At 40.7% G+C, this 25,781-nt stretch overlaps 1 long non-coding RNA gene across 1 annotated transcript in view; it reads left to right on the top strand.

Moving 5' to 3' along the window:
• LOC117517782 overlaps positions 1–25,781 on the top strand; it is a 191,925-nt gene that overhangs the window by 94,712 nt on the left and 71,432 nt on the right. Inside the window, exon 2 of the long non-coding RNA XR_004562829.1 lies at positions 14,993–15,041. This is a non-coding gene — a long non-coding RNA (uncharacterized LOC117517782). The remainder of the gene's footprint in view (positions 1–14,992; positions 15,042–25,781) is intronic.

The following is a 25,781-nucleotide window of genomic DNA, read 5'->3' as shown; positions in this document are numbered from 1 at the left end:
GACCTCCCCCAAAGTCTCATTTGAACTTTGACCCTGACTGCCTGCCTTTCAGGATATCAGTGGGGGAATGTTTTGGAGCTGTTTTAAGCCGTCTAATGTGGACTGCAGCAGATGAGGCTCAGAGGGCTGGCCAGCCTTTTGTTTGAGGCCAGGAAGGGCTCTGTTTTGGTCATGCAATCGCGATGAAGTGCAAGTGTTTACAAAGACAACACTGTCATTTCAAGGCTCCATTGCTGCTTGTGTTCATGATGCATTCAGCTCTGCACATTTTGTGCAAAGGGCTTGTATCACATGGAATATAAATAGTCAGGTGAGGTGATTAATCATTAGCACTCGCCTCAAACATGATTAATGTAACTGCAACACAGGACTGTTTTTGAACACACTGATGGACTTTCATGAGGTAGTAAATCTAAAATGAACATATAGGGAACAAAAGCAATCAGAGATTTCTGACGTCCGCCAGTCTGGATCCAGATCACCTCCAAGATTTAGTGGAGTCTTCCATGCCCTAAAATCTTTCTGTGGTGTAAATTTGGTGAGAATCCGTGAAGTAGTTTTGACGTAATCCTTCAAAGACTATACAAGTGAAATCTTGGTCCAGAATCCAGATCTGGATCACCTCCAAAATTGAATGGAGTCTTCCATGCCCTAATATCTATCTGTGGTGCAAATTTGGTAAGAATCCGTGAAGTAGTTTTGACGTAATCCTTCACAGCCTATATAAAGTGAAATCTTGATCCAGAATCTGGATCCAGATCTGGATCACCTCTAAAATTTAATGGATTCTTCCGTGCGCTAATATCTAACTGTGGTGAAAATTTTGTCAAAATCCGTGAAGTAGTTTTGACGTAATCCTGCTAACAGACAGACAGATAACAGACAGATAAATAAATAGATAATAAATAAATAAACGCTGATGATTTCATTACGTCCTTGGCGGATGAAAAAAGCTTTTATCGACATTCATAAAGATAATGAAAATGTGGTCATACTTTTCGATGCATAAATGTAACTGTTGTGAAACAAAACAAAATTGAACAAAGTAGTCCATGTCCAAAGTCTAGAAGAACAAATTTGGCAGAAATAACACTTTGTTTTATACATGTGTTATTGAATTACAGCCAGCAGTGTGTGTTTCTGTGCCGCCGTAACAACAATGCTGCCAAAACTGAGCGAAATCACTGCTTTGTCTAATTACACGGTTGTGTAAAGTCACGTTTTAGTGTCTTTGCATTCAACAAAGCCAGTTACAGCCATAATCCCGCTCACTACGCACTGCAGCTAAAGATGCAAATTTAAAACTCAAACTTTCCTTTTGAGAGAAGTTGAAAAGATAAAGTGCACAGCTGCTGGAGGAGGGAGCGTGTTTTGGTTTTGCTTAGGATGAGCTGCACTGAGGATGTTTACTGATGTAGAAAGATAAATTAAACTTAAAATTGTGTTGAAGCCACTAATTGCTAGTAAGGTCTTAATTTTTTTATACTTTATTTTTGTGATACAATCTACAGTCATAAGCAGGTACAGAAGTGACGGGCAGCTTTTTACTGTAACTCTTTTTGCAGCTGATTGTGATCTTCCAAAGGTATCAATCCTTTAGATCAGCTCCACACGTGCATGCTGGGATGTTAGCATCTCACACGTCTGAAGAGTTTGCAAAAACAACAAAAAGACATTAGTATCAGTTTGATGTGCACGGATGTTTGAGTTCGTACAAGCGTCGGGGGCAGATTTACTGTTTGTGGTGGCACGAAACGTCATTTATTGTTAAAGTAGACCTGCTTTGAAAGAAATGCAGTCAGATCTTTGGACCAAAAAATGACTTATATTTACACATAAGATCCTTCTGAATGTAGTAAAGTAAATCTGCAAGCCCAGATCTGTCATTCAACGGAGAAATATTTGTTTAAAAAAATGACAAATTTACAGCTAAAATTTGGCCCTCCGCAAAACTGTCATCACATCCGGGACGTTGCCGTGACGTAAGAGAGAAGACACTATCCCAGCATGCATTGTGCACGCCGGGACGGATATAGCAGTGTAAACTGTAATTGGTGGATTTACTTCAGTTTGCATCTCTTACAAAAGCACCTTTTTATTGTCTTATACGGAAGGATCGACTTTTTTTTTAAACTTCATATTGTCTTGCGGTACGTTTGATGAGTATACATTTCTTTTATTTTTGCCTGAAAATTATTTTTGGGGACTTTTTCATACGCCCATTTGATTGAGTGGTGTCGCATTGAAAATCTACTGTCTTTAGCCTACCGCCGTTTTGAGGTTGTTTATGATTGTTTTGCCTTTAGACTAGATCTATATTCAATCATATTTCCCCGTAAAAAAACGGGGTGGTGAGTTTGGTGAGTTTTATCTTATCTTGCTCTAAGACTGAATGTTTGTGGACTGCATAAAAATTATATTTTCAGGACTTTTTGCAATGTAAGTAGGATCTGCATGATCAATGCAGCTGCAGTATGAGTGAACGGACGGAGACACTCCATGCAAGCCAATATTTTCTCACGGGGCAGGGCTGGGGTCGGGGTTACCGCGACGACCCGCTCGCATGCTGCACTAGCGAGCGGGCTGGCGCAGTAAGGGTCGGGGAAGAACGTCGCCCACTGTCTATGTCGCTGCTGATCTGAGCATGCAGAGCTGTATCTCGCATTCATTGCAGCTTACTTTTGGATGTTGAAACCAGGATGTGTATAACAGTAACATTAGTAACAGATAAAATCAATTTCAATTGAGAAATAGCTAGTATTGCATTCACTCAACGCACGGGATCGGACTGAAGGCGCGAGCGCTCTGTCTTCTCTCTTACGTCACAGCAATGTCCCGGATGTACAAACAGTTTTCGCGGAGGGCCATATGTTAGCTGCAAATTTGTCATTTTTAAAACGAAGATTTCTCCATTGAATTACAAATTTGGGCTTGCAGATTTACTTTACTGCATTCATAAGGGTCTTATAAATACATATCAGCTATTTCTTTCTGAGATCGGACCACATTTATTTCAAAGCATGTCTACTTTAAAAACGTACTTTCAGGATTTACAAAAGAGATGCAACGAAATATTGTTTGCCAAGGCACATTATTTTATTCACCATGATGCCTGACCTGCTGCAGGGACGTAATCAACTGAAAATACGGGATTTTTATTTATTTTCATTGGTTTATTTTCATGAAAAGATATATATCATGTAATATTGAAAAACAAGATTCTGATGCAAAAAAAAACCCTTGGGCTTAAATACAAAATAACCATATAGAAATGAATAAAATAAAAATGAAATGTCACTATATGAGAAAAATAACTATAGAAGAAACATACTAAGGGTAGAGAAAACACAAAAAAAGTCAAAACACAAAAAAACATCTGGCTAATGACCATAGTTAATGAGCTCACAAAGACTTATTGATGTCAGTCAGTCTTTAGTGCAGGATATTTTTTTTTGTTTCCACCTGTCAAATTAAACTTTGAAGTTTTGTTTTTGATGTCAGTCCAAATGTGTCTCCTGCTTGTGCAATGTTTGATTTAAGTGTTTGTTCAGCATTATTGTGTGAATGCTGCTCATTGAATTTTTTTTCCTCTTGCTGGTGGAAGAGCAAATCTTCAAATACATGACATCAGTTACACAATTATGGCCTCAAAATTTGGTCCCACTAATCCTCTTACTAATGAGAATCAGAATGGAATTTATTGCCAAGTAAGTTCTCACATAAAGGAATTGATCTGGTGTCACTGGTGCATAAACAACAATAAAAGAAAAGGGAAAAAAAATACTTCTGTAAGAAGCAATTGGTGCATAAACAACAATAAAAAGAAAAGGAAAAAATACTTCTGCAAGAAGAAAAGGAGCCAAATACACAAACAGACAAAACTATGTTCACTGTCGAATAAGTATGACATAGTGGAATGGGGCTGTGCAAAGGCATGCACTAATTGTATGCACTAATTGTTAATAAAGAAAAGACATTTCAGAAAGAAAGGCAAAGTGATTAAGGGATGTGTCTTTCGCTCTGATTACTCTGATGGACACACCACTCTGTCCTACATCCAGAACTTATCACACTTTTTCTAGCCCTACTTTGGTGTTGTTTATTTCCAACACAGACAATAAATAAATAAATAAATAAATAGACAAACAACTAAATTATCTGATTATATTCACACAAAAACTCATCTCATACTACAATATGTTTCTACCTAAGTTCTGTAGGGCAGGTGGCTCTGTGGGATAGTACCTGGACTGCCAGTAGGTTGTGATTGATTGATTTTTATTAAAGTGTCATGCACCACTGGTGCCCAGCCCACATGGACTTATAAGACACTCCATATCCCAAACAAGATGACCATATACATGTCACATGTTACACAACTTCACAATTGAAATATCTATTTCAAAGCAAGAATCTCATTTATCTGTTATTATCTCCATTGGAACTGATTTTATTTTCTTTGGTCAGAATTTATTAATTTTTTTCCAAAACTGTTTAGAATTTAACTGCAAATTCTCAAGCTGGAGAAACTGTCCTCTTCTGAAACGTCTTTTAAAAAGTCTTAGCTTTTGGTCAAAATTTTGATAACATTTTTGAAACTCATTTTTTAAAGCAATTTTTACATTTACAAGGTCTATTAGATAAGAAACCGACACTTTTATTTTTTTTTAACTATATGGATTTGAATGACATGCGATTACACCAATCATGCTTGAACCCTCGTGCGCATGCGTGAGTTCGGTGACGTCATTTCCCTGTGGGCAGGCCTTGAGTGAGATGTGGTCCCGCCCTCTCGGCTGAATTCCTTTGTTTCACACGCTGCTCGAGACGGCGCGCGTTGCTTTATCAAAAAATTTTCTGGACCTGTGAGGAATATCTGAGTGGACACTATTCGAGAAATTTAGCTGGTTTTCGGTGAAAAGTTTAACGGCTGATGAGAGATTATGGGGTGTTTCTGTCGCTGTAAGGACTTCCCACGGAGCGGGACGTCGCGCAGCACTTCCAGGCGCCGTCATCGGCCTGTTTTGAGCTGAAAACATCCTAATTTAAGGCTTAATTCACCCAGGACGTCGTGAGAGAACAGAGAAGATTCAGAAGAGGTTGGCATGAGGACTTTATGCGGACATTCCACTGTTTAAGGACATTTTTTAATGAAAGACGTGCGCGCAAATTCGCCGAGTCGTTTCCGTGACAACTCGGCAAATCTGTGTGCGCTGCGACAGGAAAAACACCTCCGTGTTGAAAACCATTTCTAAAATTCAGGAGGCTTTTGATGGCTTTCAACAAGTGAGTAACTGAGAAATTGTTTAACAGCTTGGGCATGTTCCAACTTGCCCGTTAAGATTTCCAACACGGAGGTGTTTTTCCTGTCGCGACCCCCGCAGTCGGGTCCGGCCCGACATGCGACTCTGCCCACACGTTCTTTCATTACAAAATGTCCGTTAACAATGGAATGTCAGAATAAACTCCTCATGCCGACTTCTTCTGAAAGTTCTCTGTCCTCTGACGACTTACTGGGTCAACAGAGCCTGAAATGTGGAAGTTTTCAACTTGAAATGGCGAGACGCTGCCGCCTCAAAGCGCAGATCACCATCAGGCGCCGTGGGCCGTCCTTAAAGCGACACTACCAGACCAAAATCTCTCATCAGCCGTTAAAATTTTTACCGAAAACCAGCTGAATTTATCGAATTGGTGTCCACTCAGTTGTGCCTTACAGTTTCGAAAAACTTTGATCAAACAAAGCAGCAGTCTCTGAGCCATTCCTAAACAATGAAAAAATCGACGAGAGGGTGGGCCACTCCTCACTCAAAGACTGCCCACAGGCGAATGACGTAATGACGGTTCAAGCATGTCTGATGTAATCACACGTGATTCAAAGCCATATGGTTTTTGAAAAAATAATAAGGTCGGATACTTTTCTAACAGACCTCGTAGATCTTTACACGTAACTATTCTCAGCTATCTGCAAAGCAGTCCAAAGAGCCTGTAGTTTTTTATTCCAAAAAGGTTGGTTCGCATTACTTCACTGGGAATCGAACTCCCAGCACACACTGGGAGTTCTATTCCCAGTGTGTGCTCCAGGCTACCTGTGTGTGTCCCAGACAAGACACTTTACTTGTATCATCCAGCTGTAAATGGTTACCATCTGTGGCTGGAGATGTAACCTGCAATGGACTGATATCCCATGTGGGGACGTCTACTTCATGTTCCAGTATCCAGCAGGGATAAGCACCAGCCCAATGGGTCTCAGGGCCTATATAGGACTTACCTCTCCTTATAATGACCTGGGTCCAGGTTAATACTTTCAGATATTGTGATCAGTCAAAGTTCATGATATGTCTATTAAACATATACTATAACTATACTTACTAATATTACACTATTCCAAAACTAATTTCTTTTGGGTTCTTCCATTTTTATTTATTTTTTTGCTTGGGGTTGCCACAGCGGATCTTGTACGGATCCACTTGTTGATTAGGCATACGTTTTACTCCAGATTCCCTTCCCGACACAATATTAGATGTACATGGAGAATGGAACACGGTTGGCCTGTTAACAGAATCAGATGTTAAGTTTGTTACTTTCTTTTGCAAAGGCAGATATTGAATGCTGACCAAATTACACCCATCTCTGTGTAATGTGCTGCTCACGTGCATTATTTTACTAGTTATCCATAGTGTTGTGACGTAGCCATGCTTAGGGGAGATTCACTTTTTAAATCCAAGTTTTATTTTGGATCAAAGAAAGTCATTATAAATGGTCATACAATGTCACGTCTGAGAACACCATATAAAAAAACACGACAAACACGCATCATTAATTCATATTAAAGCCACCCAAATGACTCTTTGTCCACATTTTGTTATGTTACAGCCTTATTCCAAATGGAGTAAATTAATTTTTCCCTCACAATTCTACTCACAATACCCCATAATGGCAACATGATTTTTTTTTTTTTTTTTTTGTAAATTTATTAAAAACAAAAAAGCTAAGAAAACACGTTTACATAAGTATTCAAACCCTTTGCTCAATACATTGTTGATGCATCTATGGCAGCAATTACAGCCTCAAGTCTTCCAGATTATGATGTCACAAGCTTGATGCACCTATCTTTTGGCAGTTTTGCCCATTACTCTTTGCAGCACCTCTCAAGCTCCATCAGGTTGAATAGAGAACTTCGGTGCACAGCCATTTGCAGATCTCTCCAGAGATCTTCAACCTGATTCAGGTCTGGGCTCTGGTTGGGCCACTCAAAGACATTCACAGAGTTGTCCTGAAGCCACTCCTGTCATATCTTGGCCATGTGCTTTGGGTCATTGTCCTTTTGAAAGAAGAACCGTCACCCCAGTCTGAGGTCAAGAGCGCTCTGGAGCAGGTTTTCATCTAGGATGTCTCTGTTCATTGCTGCATTCATCTTTCGCTTCATCCTGACTAGTCTCCCAGTTCCTGCTGCTGAAAAACATCTCCACAGCATAATACTGCCACCACCATGCTTCATTGTGGGGATGGTGCTTGTCATTCAAATCAAATCAAATCAAATCAATTTTATTTATATAGCGCCAAATCACAACAAACAGTTGCCCCAAGGCACTTATATTGTAAGGCAAGGCCATACAATAATTACAGAAAAACCCCAACGGTCAAAACGACCCCCTGTGAGCAAGCACATGGTGACAGTGGGAAGGAAAAACTCCCTTTTAACAGGAAGAAACCTCCAGCAGAACCAGGCTCAGGGAGGGGCAGTCTTCTGCTGGGACTGGTTGGGGCTGAGGGAGAGAACCAGGAAAAAGACATGCTGTGGAGGGGAGCAGAGATCGATCACTAATGATTAAATGCAGAGTGGTGCATACAGAGCAAAAAGAGAAAGAAACAGTGCATCATGGGAACCCCCCAGCAGTCTACGTCTATAGCAGCATAACTAAGGGATGGTTCAGGGTCACCTGATCCAGCCCTAACTATAAGCTTTAGCAAAAAGGAAAGTTTTAAGCCTAATCTTAAATGTAGAGAGGGTGTCTGTCTCCCTGATCCGAATTGGGAGCTGGTTCCACAGGACAGGAGCCTGAAAGCTGAAGGCTCTGCCTCCCATTCTACTCTTACAAACCCTAGGAACTACAAGTAAGCCTGCAGTCTGAGAGCGAAGCGCTCTATTGGGGTGATATGGTACTACGAGGTCCCTAAGATAAGATGGGACCTGATTATTCAAAACCTTATAAGTAAGAAGAAGAATTTTAAATTCTATTCTAGAATTAACAGGAAGCCAATGAAGAGAGGCCAATATGGGTGAGATATGCTCTCTCCTTCTAGTCCCCGTCAGTACTCTAGCTGCAGCATTTTGAATTAACTGAAGGCTTTTTTAGGGAACTCTTAGGACAACCTGATAATAATGAATTACAATAGTCCAGCCTAGAGGAAATAAATGCATGAATTAGTTTTTCAGCATCACTCTGAGACAAGACCTTTCTAATTTTAGAGATATTGCGTAAATGCAAAAAGCAGTCCTACATATTTGTTTAATATGCGCTTTGAATGACAAATCCTGATCAAAAATGACTCCAAGATTTCTCACAGTATTACTAGAGGTCAGGGTAATGCCATCCAGAGTAGGATCTGGTTAGACACCATGTTTCTAAGATTTGTGGGGCCAAGTACAATAACTTCAGTTTTATCTGAGTTTAAAAGCAGGAAATTAGAGGTCATCCATGTCTTTATGTCTGTAAGACAATCCTGCAGTTTAGCTAATTGGTGTGTGTCCTCGGCTTCATGGATAGATAAAGCTGGGTATCATCTGCGTAACAATGAAAATTTAAGCAATACCGTCTAATAATACTGCCTAAGGAAGCATGTATAAAGTGAATAAATTGGTCCTAGCACAGAACCTTGTGGAACTCCATAATTAACTTAGTCTGTGAAGAAGATTCCCCATTTACATGAACAAATTGTAATCTATTAGACAAATATGATTCAAACCACCGCAGCGCAGTGCCTTTAATACCTATGGCATGCTCTAATCTCTGTAATAAAATTTTATGGTCAACAGTATCAAAAGCAGCACTGAGGTCTAACAGAACAAGCACAGAGATGAGTCCACTGTCCGAAGCCATAAGAAGATCATTTGCAACCTTCACTAATGCTGTTTCTGTACTATGATGAATTCTAAAACCTGACTGAAACTCTTCAAATAGACCATTCCTCTGCAGATGATCAGTTAGCTGTTTTACAACTACCCTTTCAAGAATTTTTGAGAGAAAAGGAAGGTTGGAGATTGGCCTATAATTAGCTAAGATAGCTGGGTCAAGTGATGGCTTTTTAAGTAATGGTTTAATTACTGCCACCTTAAAAGCCTGTGGTACATAGCCAACTAACAAAGATAGATTGATCATATTTAAGATCGAAGCATTAAATAATGGTAGGGCTTCCTTGAGCAGCCTGGTAGGAATGGGGTCTAATAGACATGTTGATGGTTTGGATGAAGTAACTAATGAAAATAACTCAGACAGAACAATCAGAGAGAAAGAGTCTAACCAAATACCGGCATCACTGAAAGCAGCCAAAGATAACTATATGTCTTTGGGATGGTTATGAGTAATTTTTTCTCTAATAGTTAAAATTTTATTAGCAAAGAAAGTCATGAAGTCATTACTAGTTAAAGTTAAAGGAATACTCGGCTCAATAGAGCTCTGACTCTTTGTCAGCCTGGCTACAGTGCTGAAAAGAAACCTGGGGTTGTTCTTATTTTCTTCAATTAGTGATGAGTAGTAAGATGTCCTAGCTTTACGGAGGGCTTTTTTATAGAGCAACAGACTCTTTTTCCAGGCTAAGTGAAGATCTTCTAAATTAGTAAGATGCCATTTCCTCTCCAACTTACGGGTTATCTGCTTTAAGCTGCGAGTTTGTGAGTTATACCACGGAGTCAGGCACTTCTGATTTAAGGCTCTCTTTTTCAGAGGAGCTACAGCATCCAAAGTTGTCTTCAATGAGGATGTAAAACTATTGACGAGATACTCTATCTCACTCACAGAGTTTAGGTAGCTACTGTGTTGGTATATGGCATTAGAGAACATAAAGAAGGAATCATATCCTTAAACCTAGTTACAGCGCTTTCTGAAAGACTTCTAGTGTAATGAAACTTATTCCCCACTGCTGGGTAGTCCATCAGAGTAAATGTAAATGTTATTAACAAATGATCAGACAGAAGGGAGTTTTCAGGGAATACTGTTAAGTCTTCAATTTCCATACATAAGTCAGAACAAGATCTAAGGTATGATTAAAGTGGTGGGTGGACTCATTTACATTTTGAGCAAGCCAATTGAGTCTAATAATAGATTAAATGCAGTGTTGAGGCTGTCATTCTCAGCATCTGTGTGGATGTTAAAATCGCCCACTATAATTATCTTATCTGAGCTAAGCACTAAGTCAGGCAAAAGGTCTGAAAATTCACAGAGAACTCACAGTAACGACAGGAGGACGATAGATAATAACAATAAAACTGTTTTTTGGGACTTCCAATTGGATGGACAAGACTAAGAGTCAAGCTTTCAAATGAATTAAAGCTCTGTCTGGGTTTGGATTAATTAATAAGCTGGAATGGAAGATTGCTGCTAATCCTCCGCCTCGGCCCGTGCTACGAGCGTTCTGGCAGTTAGTGTGACTCGGGGGTGGTTGACTCATTTAAACTAATGTATTCATCCTGCTGAACCAGGTTTCTGTAAGGCAGAATAAATCAATATGTTGATCAATTATTATATCATTTACTAACAGGGACTTAGAAGAGAGAGACCTAATGTTTAATAGACCACATTTAACTGTTTTAGTCTGTGGTGCAGTTGAAGGTGCTATATTATTTTTTCTTTTTGAATTTCTATGCTTAAATAGATTTTCACTGGTTGTTGGTGGTCTGGGAGCAGGCACCGTCTCTATGGGATGGGGTATGAGGGGATGGCAGGGGGAGAGAAGCTGCAGAGAGGTGTGTAAGACTACAACTCTGCTTCCTGGTCCCAACCCTGGATAGTCACGGTTGGAGGATTTAAGAAAATTGGCCAGATTTCTAGAAATGAGAGCTGCTCCATCCAAAGTGGGATGGATACTGTCTCTCTAACAAAGCAAAGTTACACACCGATTCAATGTTAATTTTAGTGACCTCCGATTGGCGTAACTGGGTGTCATTACTGCCGACGTGAATTACAATCTTACCAAATTTTACGCTTAGCCTTAGCCAGCAGTTTCAAATTTCCTTCAAGGTGCCTGCTCTGGCCCCCGGAAGACATTTGACTATGGTTGCTGGTGTCGCTAACTTCACATTTCTCAAACAGCTGTAGAATTTTCCACGGTGCGGAGCCGAGTCTCCAATTCGTCCAGCCTGGCCTCCAAAGCTACGAATAGCTACACTTATTACAAGTACCATTACTGCTAAAGGAGGCCGAGGAATAACTAAACATTTCACACCCAGAGCAGAAAAGTGCGGGAGAGACAGGAGAAGCCGCCATGCTAAACTGGCTAAGAGCTAGTAGCTGCGCTAAACTAGCGGATTCCTAAAAACACACAAAGTGAATAATGTGTAAATAATTTAGAGGTGATTCAGCAGAGGGAGTGCTTTAGTTAAGGCACGTGAAGATTACACTGTGAAACAAATCGTTATCTAGTTATCTAGATCAATCTAACTGCGTAGATTAAACAGCTAACAGATACAGCAAAACACCGCTGTGCTCCGGAACAGGAAGTGATACAATACCGCAGTGAGAGAGCCAACCACCAGTAGAGGCAAGCAAGAGTCACGCCAAAGAGTTCAGTCTTTATCTCATCAGACCAGAGAATTTTGTTTCTCATGGTCTGAGAGTCCTTCAGGTGCCTTTTGGCAAACTCCAGGTTGCCTGCCATGTGCCTTTTACTAAGGAGTGGTTTCCATCTGGCCACTCTACCATACAGGCCTGATTGGTGGATTGCTGCAGAGATAGTTGTCCTTCTGAAAGGTTCTCCTGTCCCCACAGATGAATGCTGGAGCTCTAACAGAGTCAACATCGGGTTCTTGATCACCTCCCTGACTAAGGCCCTTCTCCAGCAATCGCTCAGTTTAGACTGGCAGCTCTAGGCAGAGTCCTGGTGGATCCAAACTTCTTCCATTTATGGATGATGGAGGCCACTGTGCTCATTGGGAGCATCAAAGCAGCAGAGATGTTTCTGTCCCCTTCCTCAGATTTGTGCCTCGAGACAATCCTGTCTTGGAGGTCTACAGACAATTAAATTTTGAGCTTCTGGGCAAAGGCTGTGAATACTTATGCAGACGTAATTTTTTAGTTTTTTTTTTATACGTTTGCAAAAATCCCCCCAAAAAACTTTTTTCACATTGTCATTATGGGGTATTGTGTGTAGAATTGTGAGGAAACAATGCATTTAGTCCATTTTGCAATAAGGCTGTAACATAAAAAAGTGAAGCGCTGTGAATACTTTCTGGATGCACTGTACATACAATACTGTCCTAATGTTTAGGCATCCTGCAATTTTGATAAAAATGTATTTGATCTTTTTTTTCTTCCTCTGCAGCGAAAAGTAAATTAAATGTGTAAAGTCCAAACTTTCTTGTTCTAATAAAAATCATGTGACTTTTTTGCTATTTTATTCATTGAATCAATTATCAAGTTCCAAACTTAATTTTCACATTTAAAAAATAGGATTTATTTATAGGTCTACCACCTAGTTCTCAATCACTTTACAATAAAACAACAAAAATAATTCCCAAAGACACTGAAATGATTTAGCTTGACAACTTAAAATATTTTGATAGATTAAAAAACAGTCACTCACTTGAATAATAATTATATTTCTGTACCACTTTCAGGAAACAGATATCAAAGTGCTCTCCAGTATATAATATTAAAAGCACAATAACAGCAAAAACATCAAATTTAAATATCCATAAGGACAAGTTAAACATATTATACAAACCATCTAATGTAGCTAAAATAAAACAAATAATCATCAATAATCAATAAAACAGTAAATAAATGATTTAAGATGATCTGTTAAAGAGGCAATTGACTTGAAATTTACTTTTAACCTGTAAATTTATTGATTAATATTAGATCTTTTGCCAGTTTTTTGTCATACTCCCAATCCCAGTTTGCTTTTTTAAATAAAATGTTCGGTGCATTAAATGTTTGCACAGCATTACGATACACATGGAGAAAAGGTTTGTCAAATTTAAAGAAAGGTGGTGGGGGAAAAAAAAAAAAAACAGAAAGCTGAACACCAAACACCCTTTGGAACAGTTGTTCTGATCAAATTGGAAATTTGATCTGAGCATTTAATTGTGACCGGAGATGAGTAAGTAGAGCAGAAGTTACAGTTTTTCTGTGAAGTTGTTGGGACTTTGATGAACACCTTGTTTGGCGGTGAGTCACGAGGTCGTTTGGCTACCATTCTGGCTACGAAACATGGGCAAAACTGTGAACATCTGCTGTTGTAGAGAGAAAAAAAAAACCTCCTGTTAGTGATACGCTGAAGCAGAAAAACAGTAATTCGGCTGGAGGATTACGTTTTCACAGAAAGTTCTTGTAGTCTCTGGGTAGTTAGTGTTTTGTGCTTTCCAACAAATCCACGTGAACATATTGAATAGACTCATCATAAATCCGGCTACTTCATCTACGGAGAAGTCACACGTGGTTTTTATGAACCATATTTTCACCAGAAGCATGTCAACATTATCTCACAGACCAGTGAATGTAAACACGCCACCACAGATGCTAATCACAGGGTACGAGTGTGTCATTAGCTTGTCGTGTGACCCGTCTTTTTTGTGTTTACGCTGTCAAAAAGTTGTGGCATTTGAGCTGAACTCTTAAGCAACCAGCACGCCTGCAGAGTTGATTTTGGACGGCACTAAGCATTCCTGCTTGACACCACATTAGCCCCTACTTCTCCCCACCTCAGGGTGGCTGGGCACGCCGCCAGGCTGAGGCTGCCATGAGTCCCAAAGCCACCCTTTGCACCGACTCCACCCCCCCCCCCGGAAAGTGCCAGATTCAGGAAGTGGGTGAAGGTTTTGTTTCAAACAAAAGGTGTCTTCACAGTGTCAGCAGAATACTTACCAGCTTTCTGGTATGAGACAGTGATTTCTTTTTTTTTTTTCAGTCATGATTTTGTAATGGTGCCAGAAACACACAGAGAGATGAACACAAAAGGGGAGAAACTTTGATTAATGATGCCAGCAGACATTTTTTATCCTTTTTCCCTTCCTGTCATCGTTGTTTGTTTATGAGAAAATGGCGGTCGGCGTATCGCTGAACTGAAGCCCGTACTGTCAGCGAGCTTGGTTTAGAAGCTCCTCTTGGTCTTTCAATCGTGAATTTATCTATCGCTCTGCTTTGTATAAAAAAAGGGTTTCTTCTTCTTAAAAAAAAAAGGGTAGTCGAGCTTGCGGCTGTTCAGTTCTCACATCCAGACGAACATAGAGATAGTCAGGAGAAAACTAGAAATATGGGTAAGTGTCTTTCTTTTTTTCTCCTCTCAGCCCGTACTTGTTGTCGCAGTGCAGTCGGAGGAATACTCTGTTGTTTGTGGCTCTCCGGTGCTGGCACATTTAAAGCGGGTATGCTTGATTACACTGGCATCCCTCTCAGTGGGTCTGATTTTGTCTTGGCTAAGTTGCACGAGCCTCTCACCACAGTCCACGTTCCTCACGGCCAAACAAGGCAATTCTGAGTTTCTGATTGGTGTTATTGTGGACTTTAACATAATATCTGGGATGACTGAGGCCAGTTTGCCTCCAAAACAGCCATAACAACTTGAGAATGTGCTAGTAATTTGGGTTTAATCATTTTGTAACTTAATACTAATCCTCTTCCTTGATCATCATTGTAAAGTGTTTTGTTGTTATTTTATACATCACTGTATTAAATATAAGTTCCTAATATTCAGACATAACAAAAGCAACATTGGCAGGCTATTGTAGTGTTTTATGTTTGTTAAATTAAAGACTCTTTTTTTTTACTGTTTTCAGGAAAACTGACACCGGGTAACAAAATATCCTGAGACATGCTCCATGATGGGTAAGTTCACATCACTCTCTCCCCGTCTGTTTCATCACCTTACATTCTTGGGGTGAATCTCAACAAGCTGTTGCTGACTTTGGCTAAATGTTTGCTGAATCGATGTCAGAACTGTTGATTCCCTGCAGTGAAATGCGTAAAATCGTTGTGATCTGACATCAAATAATCAAATATTTTAGTAACTAATTCATTTGTACTTTCATGTTCATTTTTTACTATTACAATTACCCTTTAGTGGTTGTTATTTTCTACTGTACATTGATTTGCGCTTATCTGTTTGAAAAGAAAACAGCATTTTCTAAACATTCAGTTTTTAAAAGTGCTTCATAAATAAAAGTTATTATTATGTTGTCACTGAGTGAAAAAAGACAGCAAAATTTGATTTGGCCCAGTTGTTTAAATGCAGTGATGCCGATAATGCGTTACTCTAGTTTAGTTTTGAAGTTGTTTTTTTACTACAACTACTAATACTACTTAAAATAATAATAATTTCGACAAGTAAAATGTTTAGAGAGAATTTAAATGTTAGAATGAATTTAATAGTTACATTTATAAACAATGTACTAGGTTAGAAATTGCAATTTTTACTGTTACAGTGCTGTCAACAGTTAAATATGAGGTCAAGAAAGAGGTCTTTATTTTACTTTTTATAAAACAAGTATTTATTTTCATTGAAGTCAAGAAAGGGTGACTATAAAGTCAGTTTTTGCAAAACAAGTATCATTGTCATGTTGAGGTTGTAGAGGGTTGTTGTCGGCAGCTGGGGAAAGTAACTAAAAAAGTAACTAGTAATCTAACTTAGTTACTTTTCCAATTGAGTAATCAGTAAATTAACTAAGTTACTTTTTCAAGGAGTAATCAGTAATTGGATTACTTTTTCAAAGTAACTGTGGCAACACTGTTTAAATGTGAGTATCTAGATGTGTCATTCACTTATTTCAAGCCATTCCCAAAGTCAAAAACATTGTGGCCTACTTGGAAATTTGAAAATCGTCTGCAGACTAACAAAACCTTTAATTAAATTGTGTGTGTGTGTGTGTGTTAATTTAGGTCTGGCTGTGTTTCATTACATTTCATAAATAATTAAATATTTTGGCTAATTTTAAACTTGAAAATCAAAGTTTTCTTTTGTATATTTTAATGACATGTCATGGCCCATCAAGGGAATAACTGCTTCAGATATTAAAAAGGAGATATTCTGTATTATCCAACACTAAAGGCTCTAAACCAACATTAAGATATTAAACTAGCTGTAATCTGGTAATAATAACGAGGTTATACAGTATTCTTGTATACACTAGTTTTAAGGTGTCAAACTTTAAATATGAACTTGCTCAAAGAACCTTAAAATGATGGCTTTTTAAAACTGGTTTAAAACATGTATACTTCTTAAAACTTTCGGTCGGCAAAAAGGTCCTTCTGGCAGACTGTGAGGCACCTCAGGAGGGAAAAAAGAGGAACCATCCAAGCTGTCTGCAGTAAGGATGGGACTCTGTTGACCTCAACTGAGGATGTAATCTGCCGCTGGAAGGAACACTTTGAGGAACTCCTGCATCAGACCGGAGCGCACTCTATAGTAGGGGGAGAGCTGGAAGCTGATGCAGGATTATCATCAGTTTCTCTGGTGGATGTCACTGAGGTAGTCAAACAACTCCACAGTGGCAAAGCCCCAGGGGTTGATGAGATCCGCCCAGAAATGCTGAAGGCTCTCGGTATGGAGGGACTGTCTTGGATGAGATGTCTCTTCAACATTGCGTTAAGGTCTGGGACAGAGCTTAAGGAGTGGCAAACTAGGGTGGTGGTCCCCATATTTAAGAAAGGGGACCAGAGAGTGTGTGCCAACTACAGGGGCATCACACTACACAGCCTCCCTGGTAAGGTCTACTCCAGGGTGCTGAAAGGAGGGTTCAGCCGATAGTCAAACCTCTGACTGAAGAGGAAGAATGAGGGTTCTGTACTGGTTGTGGAACAACCGACCAGCTCTTCACTCTCACAAGGATCCTGGAGGGTGCCTGGGAGTATGCCCACCCAGTCTACATGTGTTTTGTGGACTTGGAGAAGGCGTATGATCAGATACCCCAGGAGATATTGTGGGAGGTGCTGTGTATGGAGTATGGAGTGAGGGGGGGTCCCTTCTCAGGGCCATCCAATCTCTGTACTCACAAAGCGAGAGCTATGTTCAGGTGCTCAGCAGTAAGTCAGACTCGTTTCCGGTGGAGGTTGGCCTCCGCCAGGGCTGCACCTTGTCACCAATCCTGTTTGTGATATTTATGGACATGATATCAAGGCGTCGTCGGGGGGAGGAGGGTTTCCAGTTTGGTGGGCTCAGGGTCTCATCGCTGCTTTTTTCAGATGATGCGGTCCTGTTGGCTTCATCGACCCGTGACCTCCAGCACTCAATGGATCGGTTCACAGCAGAGTGTGAAGCGGCTGGGATGAGGATCAGCACCTCTAAATTTGAGGCCATGGTTCTCAGCAGGAAACCGATAGACTGCCTACTCTGAGTAGGGCATGCGGTCTTGGCCCAAGTGAAGGCGTTCAAGCACCTCAGGTCTTGTTTACAAGGGGATGATAGAGCATGAAATTGGCCAGAGAATCCGCGCAGCAGGGGCAGTATTGCATTCGCTTACCGTACTGTTGTGACGAAAAGGGGGCTGAGCCAAAAGGCGAAGCTCTCGATCTACTGGTCAATCTTCATTCCTACTCTCACCTGTGGTCATGAGGGTTGGGTCATGACCGAAAGAACTAGATCGCAGGTAGAAGCAGCTGAAATGGGCTTCCTTAGGAGGGTGGCTGGTGTCTCCCTTAGAGATAGGGTGAGAAGTTCGGTCAGCCGTGGGGAGCTCAGAGTAGAGCCGCTGCTCCTTTGCATTGAAAGGAGTCAGCTGAGGTGGTTCGGGCATCTGGTAAGGATGCCACCCTCTCTAGGGAGATGTTCCAGACACCTTCATCTGGGAGAAGACCCCGGGGAAGACCCAGGCCAGTGTGGAGAGATATCTCCACACTGGCCTGGGAACACCTCAGAATCCCCCAGTCCCAGGTGGTCAATGTGCCCCGGGAAAGGGAAGTCTGGGGTCCCCTGCTGGAGCTGTTGCCCCTGCGACCCGATCCTGAATAAGCGGTTGAAGATGAGTGATGAGTGACTGAGTAAAACATGTATAAACCATCACTGAAGTATTTTGGACTTGTGGTGAAAAACCCCAGTGGGAAACTGCATCATGTACCTTTTCTAGCTTGGATAATACAAAGTATCTAAAGATGTTCTGTTTTCACATGGAATCATGAATTAATACAAAAAACAACTATTGACAAACTCTGTGGCGATGTACATTATTGTTAGTTTGAGTTCTAAACTCTGAGTTAATGTTCCTTTGACAAAGGTTTTGAATTCAAATCCCAATCTCCCCCACCCCCGACCCCCCCAAGGCATGCTCTGAAATATGCTTGAAGTTTCACTCATATCTTTATTTGAATACAGCAGCATTTTAATGTGCCAGTTTGTTTTGGCTGCTTATTTTGATACTTTGACCATAACCATTTGGCACAAACCCGTAGATCCGATCTTGTGGCGAATCTGACAGCACAAGCTCGCCTCTGTGGGTCTTTGTCACTGTGGTGTGAACGTCGTCTCTTTCCCCCTTCAGTAATTAACTTTTTATAAGTGATGGATGAAGTATAAAATCATCATTTAGTCGGACATGACTTTGAAAATCTCCATGCTGTCTTGCAAAACCTGACAAAATTGTAACAAAGTCCTGTCCAGAAGTGGACAGGGTAAAGACTGAAAAATGTGTGCATCCGGGTTGAGGTAGTAGGTTGTATGGTTTAGAATTACACCCTGGGAGTTAACTGTACAACCTTCTAGCTTTCCTTGGAGTACACGTATGACATCAAACACTTAACACAAATGGTGCAACACTAACAGCATCCAATGCGAAATATAACATGACGTAATACGTGGTAATGTGGTAATGGTTTTTCCATCAATACAGTTTTTTATTTCATAGCTGACCTTTAGCCATGGGCAGCCTGCCTCCTGGGATTGAAAACCTTTAATTTGTGTTAGCTTGATGTATGCTGTATTTTTAGATACAATGCACCGTGGTTAATCGGTGTAACCACATACATTGATTGCATTATGGTATCACTTTAACAGAAAAACATACAGAACAAACACATTGGCCAGTACACCATGTGCTTTATTTTGCAATCTTTGTGAATTCTCATACACAAAGTAGTGTTTTGTCAAATCAAAGGCGAAGGTGCAAGTAAATTCATTGTATTAATGTTGCTGGTTTATTAGTGCTTTGTTTTTGGTGAAGCTAAAATGATGTATTAGTCTGCAAACAGTTCATATCATTTCACAAGCACAAATGCAAAGTTTCTCTAGACCCAGCTTCATATACATGAAGATTTGTTGTTGCTTTTGTGTTTGTGTGTGCCATCATTATAAATTAACTGAATATATTTGTGTTGGTTGGACAAAGCAAACACTGCACTGCGGGAAATTGGGATGGACTTAGTGGTCTCCAGGACCCTGTGATTAGCAACAAGACCTCATAAATCGCATGCAAACAAACCAGACTTACTTTGTCACACTGTGCTAACGCTCCTATGCTAAGGCCTGGTCACACGACAACAGCTGAACGAAGGAAAAAAGTCACAAATCATCGAGAAAAGGTGGATGAATGATCCTGCACCTTTCCTATCACCGAAAAGCCTGCAAATGAAGAACGCAAAAAGGAACAAAACACAACCAAAACTAATGAAAGAAAAACAATGCGAACATTGACCTTGACACTTTAAATGAAATCAAAGTGAAACAATAACGATGGCGTGACCGAGAGCGGGTTTGAGACCAACCACACCCAGCCTTGTCCTCATGTCCGCAGCACTTGTAGGTGCAGGATTTGGATGTTGACAACAGGTAACAGATGTTGTTTGTCTTCACAACGACAACGTGCGTGCACACACAGGCCAGCCACACACAGCTGGAACGTGCATAAGTAGTTAAAGTAGTTGACAAAATGTTCTTATCGCTATTGTTTCTGTATGACAATGTTGCTTTTTGTCCCAAACATGGACGAGTCATTAGCGATTCAAAGATGTTACGTGCAGCTTGTCTGAGCTTTAGTTATTGATCCGCTGAGATATCGTCCATGTTCATGCATTACGTCAGACTTGGGAGGTTGGACAAAGTTGGATGGCAGTCAAACAGAACGCTGACGTCACGGAAACTACATAAACAATAAGGTACCCTCAAGACAGAAAGCAAAACGGAATATGGACAAATTGATGATATCATTGGGATTCGTTCACATTTTTCAACAAAGTGCCAGCTGCATGAACAAAGCTGGACGTCGGTTAAACGATTTCTTTGAAAGTCAATGTAACTCCAGATTTCTTGTTTTGTTTGGGCTTCGTTGTCCTTTGTTAGTGCCGTGTGACCAGGACTTTAAGTAACTATGAAACTAGCCCGGCAAATTATTATGTTAACAGATTTCAACATTATTCAAAATAGGATCACTGGTCGTCATCTGCGTCTGTCAGAATCCAAGACTTCATAGCTGAAAATGCCATAATTTTTGAAGTTTTTACAAAGCTGGAGGTTTTGTGGACCCACTCACTCACATACACACTGACGGACTACGTTATGCCTGTGTTTCCTCTGCCAAGCAGGGGAAAACTACTTCCTGTAAGCGAAGCTCCAATTCTGAACCTCCCCCCCGATATCTTCTGATACCTTAAGTCATGCCTTAAGTCAAGCCACCAGCTTGCAGGTGGTCGGTTATACTATCTATCCAATAACCGAAATGTACTAATTTAAAGTTCGTATTGGTGCCAGTACAACACATATAATAATCATCATTTACTTTAATTGTAAATAATAAAAATAATCATTGAGAAAATGCAAAAAACATTAACATTGTTCATAATGTACAAAAGGTTATTATGCTCTTATAGTCAACGTGTTTCTTGTAGGTGTGAGACTCTGAAGTGCATTGAAGTTCACACCTTGATCACAGCAATCTTTTATATAAGCAGCAGCAGTTTGGAGCCTGCAGAATGTTTGTTCAACACATTCTATAACCATTTTTAACGGTCTGAAATTCGTATGCGACAAGCTGTAGCTACGCAACAACTCATCCAGTTTCGACAAGCATCACATGTCAGAGAGCAAATAACGTGATTACTTTTCTATAAAGATCCTGATGGGATTTTTCAGTTAAAGAAGGTACTTTGCTGTTTAAAAATGAAAACAAGACAACACAATGCAAAGTGTCTGAAACATGCCTATGATATAATTGTGTGTGGAAGCTACAGTATTTCACATGGTGATGGCTTTATTTTCTAACTGGTGCTCCATCATCGAGGCCTAGTATTGCAATCAGACGCGTGAGCCACGAGTCAAACATCATGATACACATATGGTTTGAAGTAAACACAAAGTATGAAATTCAATAATGATAATAAACATGACTTTTTCTGTATTTGGCGGAGTCCCCGTAACCAACATTCCTTGGTGGATTTGCAGCGTTGCCATTAGGACTCTGCTTTTTAATATGTGCTGCAGTTAATTCACTTTATGAGGCAGATATATTTCTCAGGGAATTTGGGGTCTGATTATCAAACCGAACAGTAAGTTCATGCTGTTTGCCTGAAGCTGCCTCAGTAGAGATCAACAATATTTCAGATTTCCCAGCGTGGGAAAAGCCGAATGTTTACGTGTTGCTTTTGAACCTTGTGATATATTGTCTGCAGCGCTACACAAGGAACATTTCATTTGTGACATGAGGTCAGGTTTCAGGTAGAAGCTTGCCTCGGCGACACTGAAGTCTCTGTTTACTGTAGACCTGTCCACAATGCTGAATGTGTCTTTCTGGCAGTGAGTTATGGCTTGTAAAACGACTCCAAAGAAACACACAGGAGGAAAAATGGCCAAGATTTACCACAGTTGATTTGAAATGGAGTTTGAGCGGGGAGTGTTTTTGTTGTGGCTCTTTATCATTTTGGCAGTCTTTTTCAAGTTTGATGGATGACACTGTGTTTACCGTATTTGGGGCCAAAACAAAGGGGGCCACCTCTCTCTGACCAAACCAGATGTCGGGTCCCATCTTACACCAGGCACAAAGCAGCACAAGTGTCATTGCTAATTTTCAACCAATGCAGTAGTCGTTTTCACACCCTGCACCCACGTTGTTCCAAAACTAAATGTACGTGTGCTCATCTGTGCACCCATGGGGTTATTGGACTTAAAATGAGGTGTGTTCAGGCACAGTGCTCTAAAGTCAAATGAGTTTTTCTGCTATTTGATGCAATATTCAGATATGCTTTACAAAAGCATTAGCGCCAATATTCCTCCTTTTCACTCATCAAACAAGGAAACAAATCACATTATGGGAAAAATACAAAACTTTAAAAAGTGTTGGTTGGACCATATTTTATGTTCATTTTCTGGACTGCCCTGGTCACAAGAAGGCCTACTGGGGAAGATCACAAAAGAAGTAGGTATTGCACAACTGCTTCACCTCAGGGCACTTTGGTGACTGCCCACATAAATGAACTAACACACACCTTAATGCTTTGTGCGCAGAGCCGTTCCCTCGGCAGAACATCTCTGACTTCTATTAGTATCAACATAGAAATGTGCCAGCTGCAGGTGCACACATCTGTCATGAGAGTAACAGATGACAAATTGGTTTTATTCATATTACACCCAGAACACACCCATGATTAACACATCTGCTTTGCACTCTGCATCTGAGTTTGCATTCAGATTAAATGACATATCAAACTACAGTTGGACACACCCTGAATACACCTGTGTTTTAGCCTGTGAACTATAGATTACCTTAAACCAGGGGTGGTGGCCAAGCGGTTCCGTGTGTTTGTTTTCAGTGCGGAAGGTTCTTGGTTCAAAACCCACCCCTGCCCATTCTGTATTTAATGTGGAGTTGCGGCAGGAAGGGCATCCTGTGTAAAACTTGTGCCAAATGAACATGTAGACCCACCTTGGATCTGCTGTGGTGACCTCTAATGAAAACAAGGGAACAGCTAAAGGGACTTAATTTTCCATTTCAATTTATTTTTATTTATATAGTGCCAAATCACAACAAGGTTGCCTCAAAGCATTTCACACAAGTAAGGTCTAAACTTACTAACCCCCAGAGCAGCAGTGGTAAGGAAAAACTCCCTCTGAGGAAGAAACCTCAAGCAGACCAGACTCAAAGGGGTGACCCTCCGCTTGGGCCATGCTACAGACATAAATTACAGAACAATTCACAAAACGAACATGCAGGAAATATTGCCGGTGCACAGGACGGTTTCTGGAACAGACACCACACCCATCTGTGGATGGAGCCGCACCTCAAACAGAGAGAAAAGAAAAAAAGCAGAATCAAGCATCAGAAAGACAAGAAATACAGTGTAATTTGTCAGCATTAAGCAACAAGAAAAACAGAAGAAATACTAAGGAGATCACTGGCCACTAGCCCTAAACTTCACTAAAAGACACAGAATTTAGGTAAAGTTGAGGCCTCGGCATGCTCCGTTTCCTAATGAAATTTAATTAAAAGAGTAAAAAGCATAGAAACATACGATGCCAGTCTGCTAACTATACAAATGGGAAAATAAGTGTGTCTTAAGTCTGGAATTGAAAGTCTCTACAGAATCTGACTGTTTTATTGATGCATGGAGATCATTCCACAGAACAGGGGCACGATAAGAGAAAGCTCTGTGACCTGCAGACTTCTTATTCACCTTAAGCCGTGGTCACAACCCACCGTACTTGCACGTGCATGCAGTCTACTTGCAAAAATGTGGGCTAAATTTGGAGATCCGTACGTCGTAAGTACTGCCTCAGTACGAATTTAGGAGCACACAGACACACGCAGACACGCCGTAGAGGTTTTAGTGCATGCAGAACTTTCGCTGCGGTCAGGCTGCGGATTCACCAGCAGTACAGATGACGCACGTTGTGAGTACTGCCTCAGTACGGATTCAAAACGGTAACTTTTCATTCAATTACTGTTGAATTAACCAAATCCATACGTAGGCAGTACAGATTACGGCACTCACCACATACTATGGAGGCCGACTTGCATGCACAACGCAGCTTCTCACTTGAACTTGGACTTTATTTCCAAACGTCAGCAACACACACTCCACAGCTTCAGTCTGTTAACTAGCTGTAACTTTTCGAGGCAAGTAAACACTCGTACAACTTACCGCTGCAGGCTGGACATGCTCATGCATCGCCGAAGGCGAAAAACACCTGCCGCTCCGGTCCTGCTCATAAAAAAGAAAAGTAATCCCACACACACACACACACACTGCTTTATTGTCAACTCTCTTTATTGTTACACTCCTAGAGACATGCGTTGAACGTACTCCCTCCCTCCTCTTGCTACTGCCTCCGTACGTTTTCACAAAAACGTAGTGGCCGTGGCATCCGCAGAAAACGTACGGCGAAAAAAAACGCACGGTGGGTTGTGACCGGGGCTTTAGGGACACTAAGTAGTCCTGCACCATCAGAACGCAAAGCACGAGCCGGTATGTAGGGTTTAATTAGGTCAGCTAGGTAGGGAGGTGCCAGTCCATGAACAATTTTATAGGCTAGTAGCAGAACCTTAAAATCTGATCTCACTGGGACCGGAAGCCAGTGAAGAGATGCCAAAATGGGTGTAATGTGGTCAAACTTTATGCTTCATGTCAAAACTTTGGCAGCAGCATTTTGAACCAATTGGAGACCCCTCATGCTGGACTACGGTAAACCAGAAAATAGAATGTTGCAGTAGTCCAATCGAGAAGAGACAAACGCATGAATCAGGGACTCAGCATCAGCCATAGACAGGAAAGACAGACTTACTTTACTTTTATACAGTCCAAGCACAAACGCTCCCAGACCTAACGTTCTGGGTACATTTGTGCTAACGTTCTTGTCAAAGGATATTGTTCAAGGAAGCAAAGAGAAACTTTCCTTAAAAATGTTCCGATTCCAGCTAATGTTCTGCTAACATTTGACAAATGCGCTTATAACATTTTGGGAACTTTATTTTGTTAGTTGGGCTGTTGTTGAACTTCACTCACTCATCTTCAACAGCTTACTCCAATAAAGGGTCATGGGGGGACTGAAAACTATCCTAGACAGGGCGTGAGGCGGGGTACACTCTGGACAGGACGGCAGTGTGTCGCAGGGCCACATATAGACAAACAAACACATTCGTGCCCACACACACAGCGATGGACAATTTGAAGTTCCCAATCCACCTAACCTGCTTGTTTTTGGATGTGGGAGGAAGCTGGAGCACCTGGAGGGAACCCACGCACTGACTAGTGACGGTAACTTAGTGCTAACCACTAAGCCACCGTGCTGCCTTACTCTGAATTTAAACGCAGAAAATTTTACAATAAGAGATTCTGGTTGTGAAAAACGAACAAAATACTTTAGTATTTTAGATTGTGATTGAAAAACCAACCAGAAAAACAAAATATCACTCAAAAATCTTTCCTTGTAAAATTTTTGGACATGTATCTATAAATGGTTCATTATGAAAAATGAATAATAATCTACAAATAATGAATACGATCATTAGTTACAGTTCCAATAATGACCAACCTGTTATGGTTTGGACGCAGATTGAGGAGCGATCCAGCGTCTGACTGAAGCCAGCGTGAAATAACCAGAAGCAGTTCCAAAAGAAACAAGTTTGTTTTTTTTTCCCTAGTTCTGTACATGAA

Source organism: Thalassophryne amazonica, chromosome 9 (genome assembly GCF_902500255.1).
Source record: "Thalassophryne amazonica chromosome 9, fThaAma1.1, whole genome shotgun sequence".
Taxonomy (NCBI): Eukaryota; Metazoa; Chordata; class Actinopteri; order Batrachoidiformes; family Batrachoididae; genus Thalassophryne; species Thalassophryne amazonica.
Note: the sequence above shows the minus strand (reverse complement) of the source record. Positions and strands in the feature narration are given on the sequence as shown.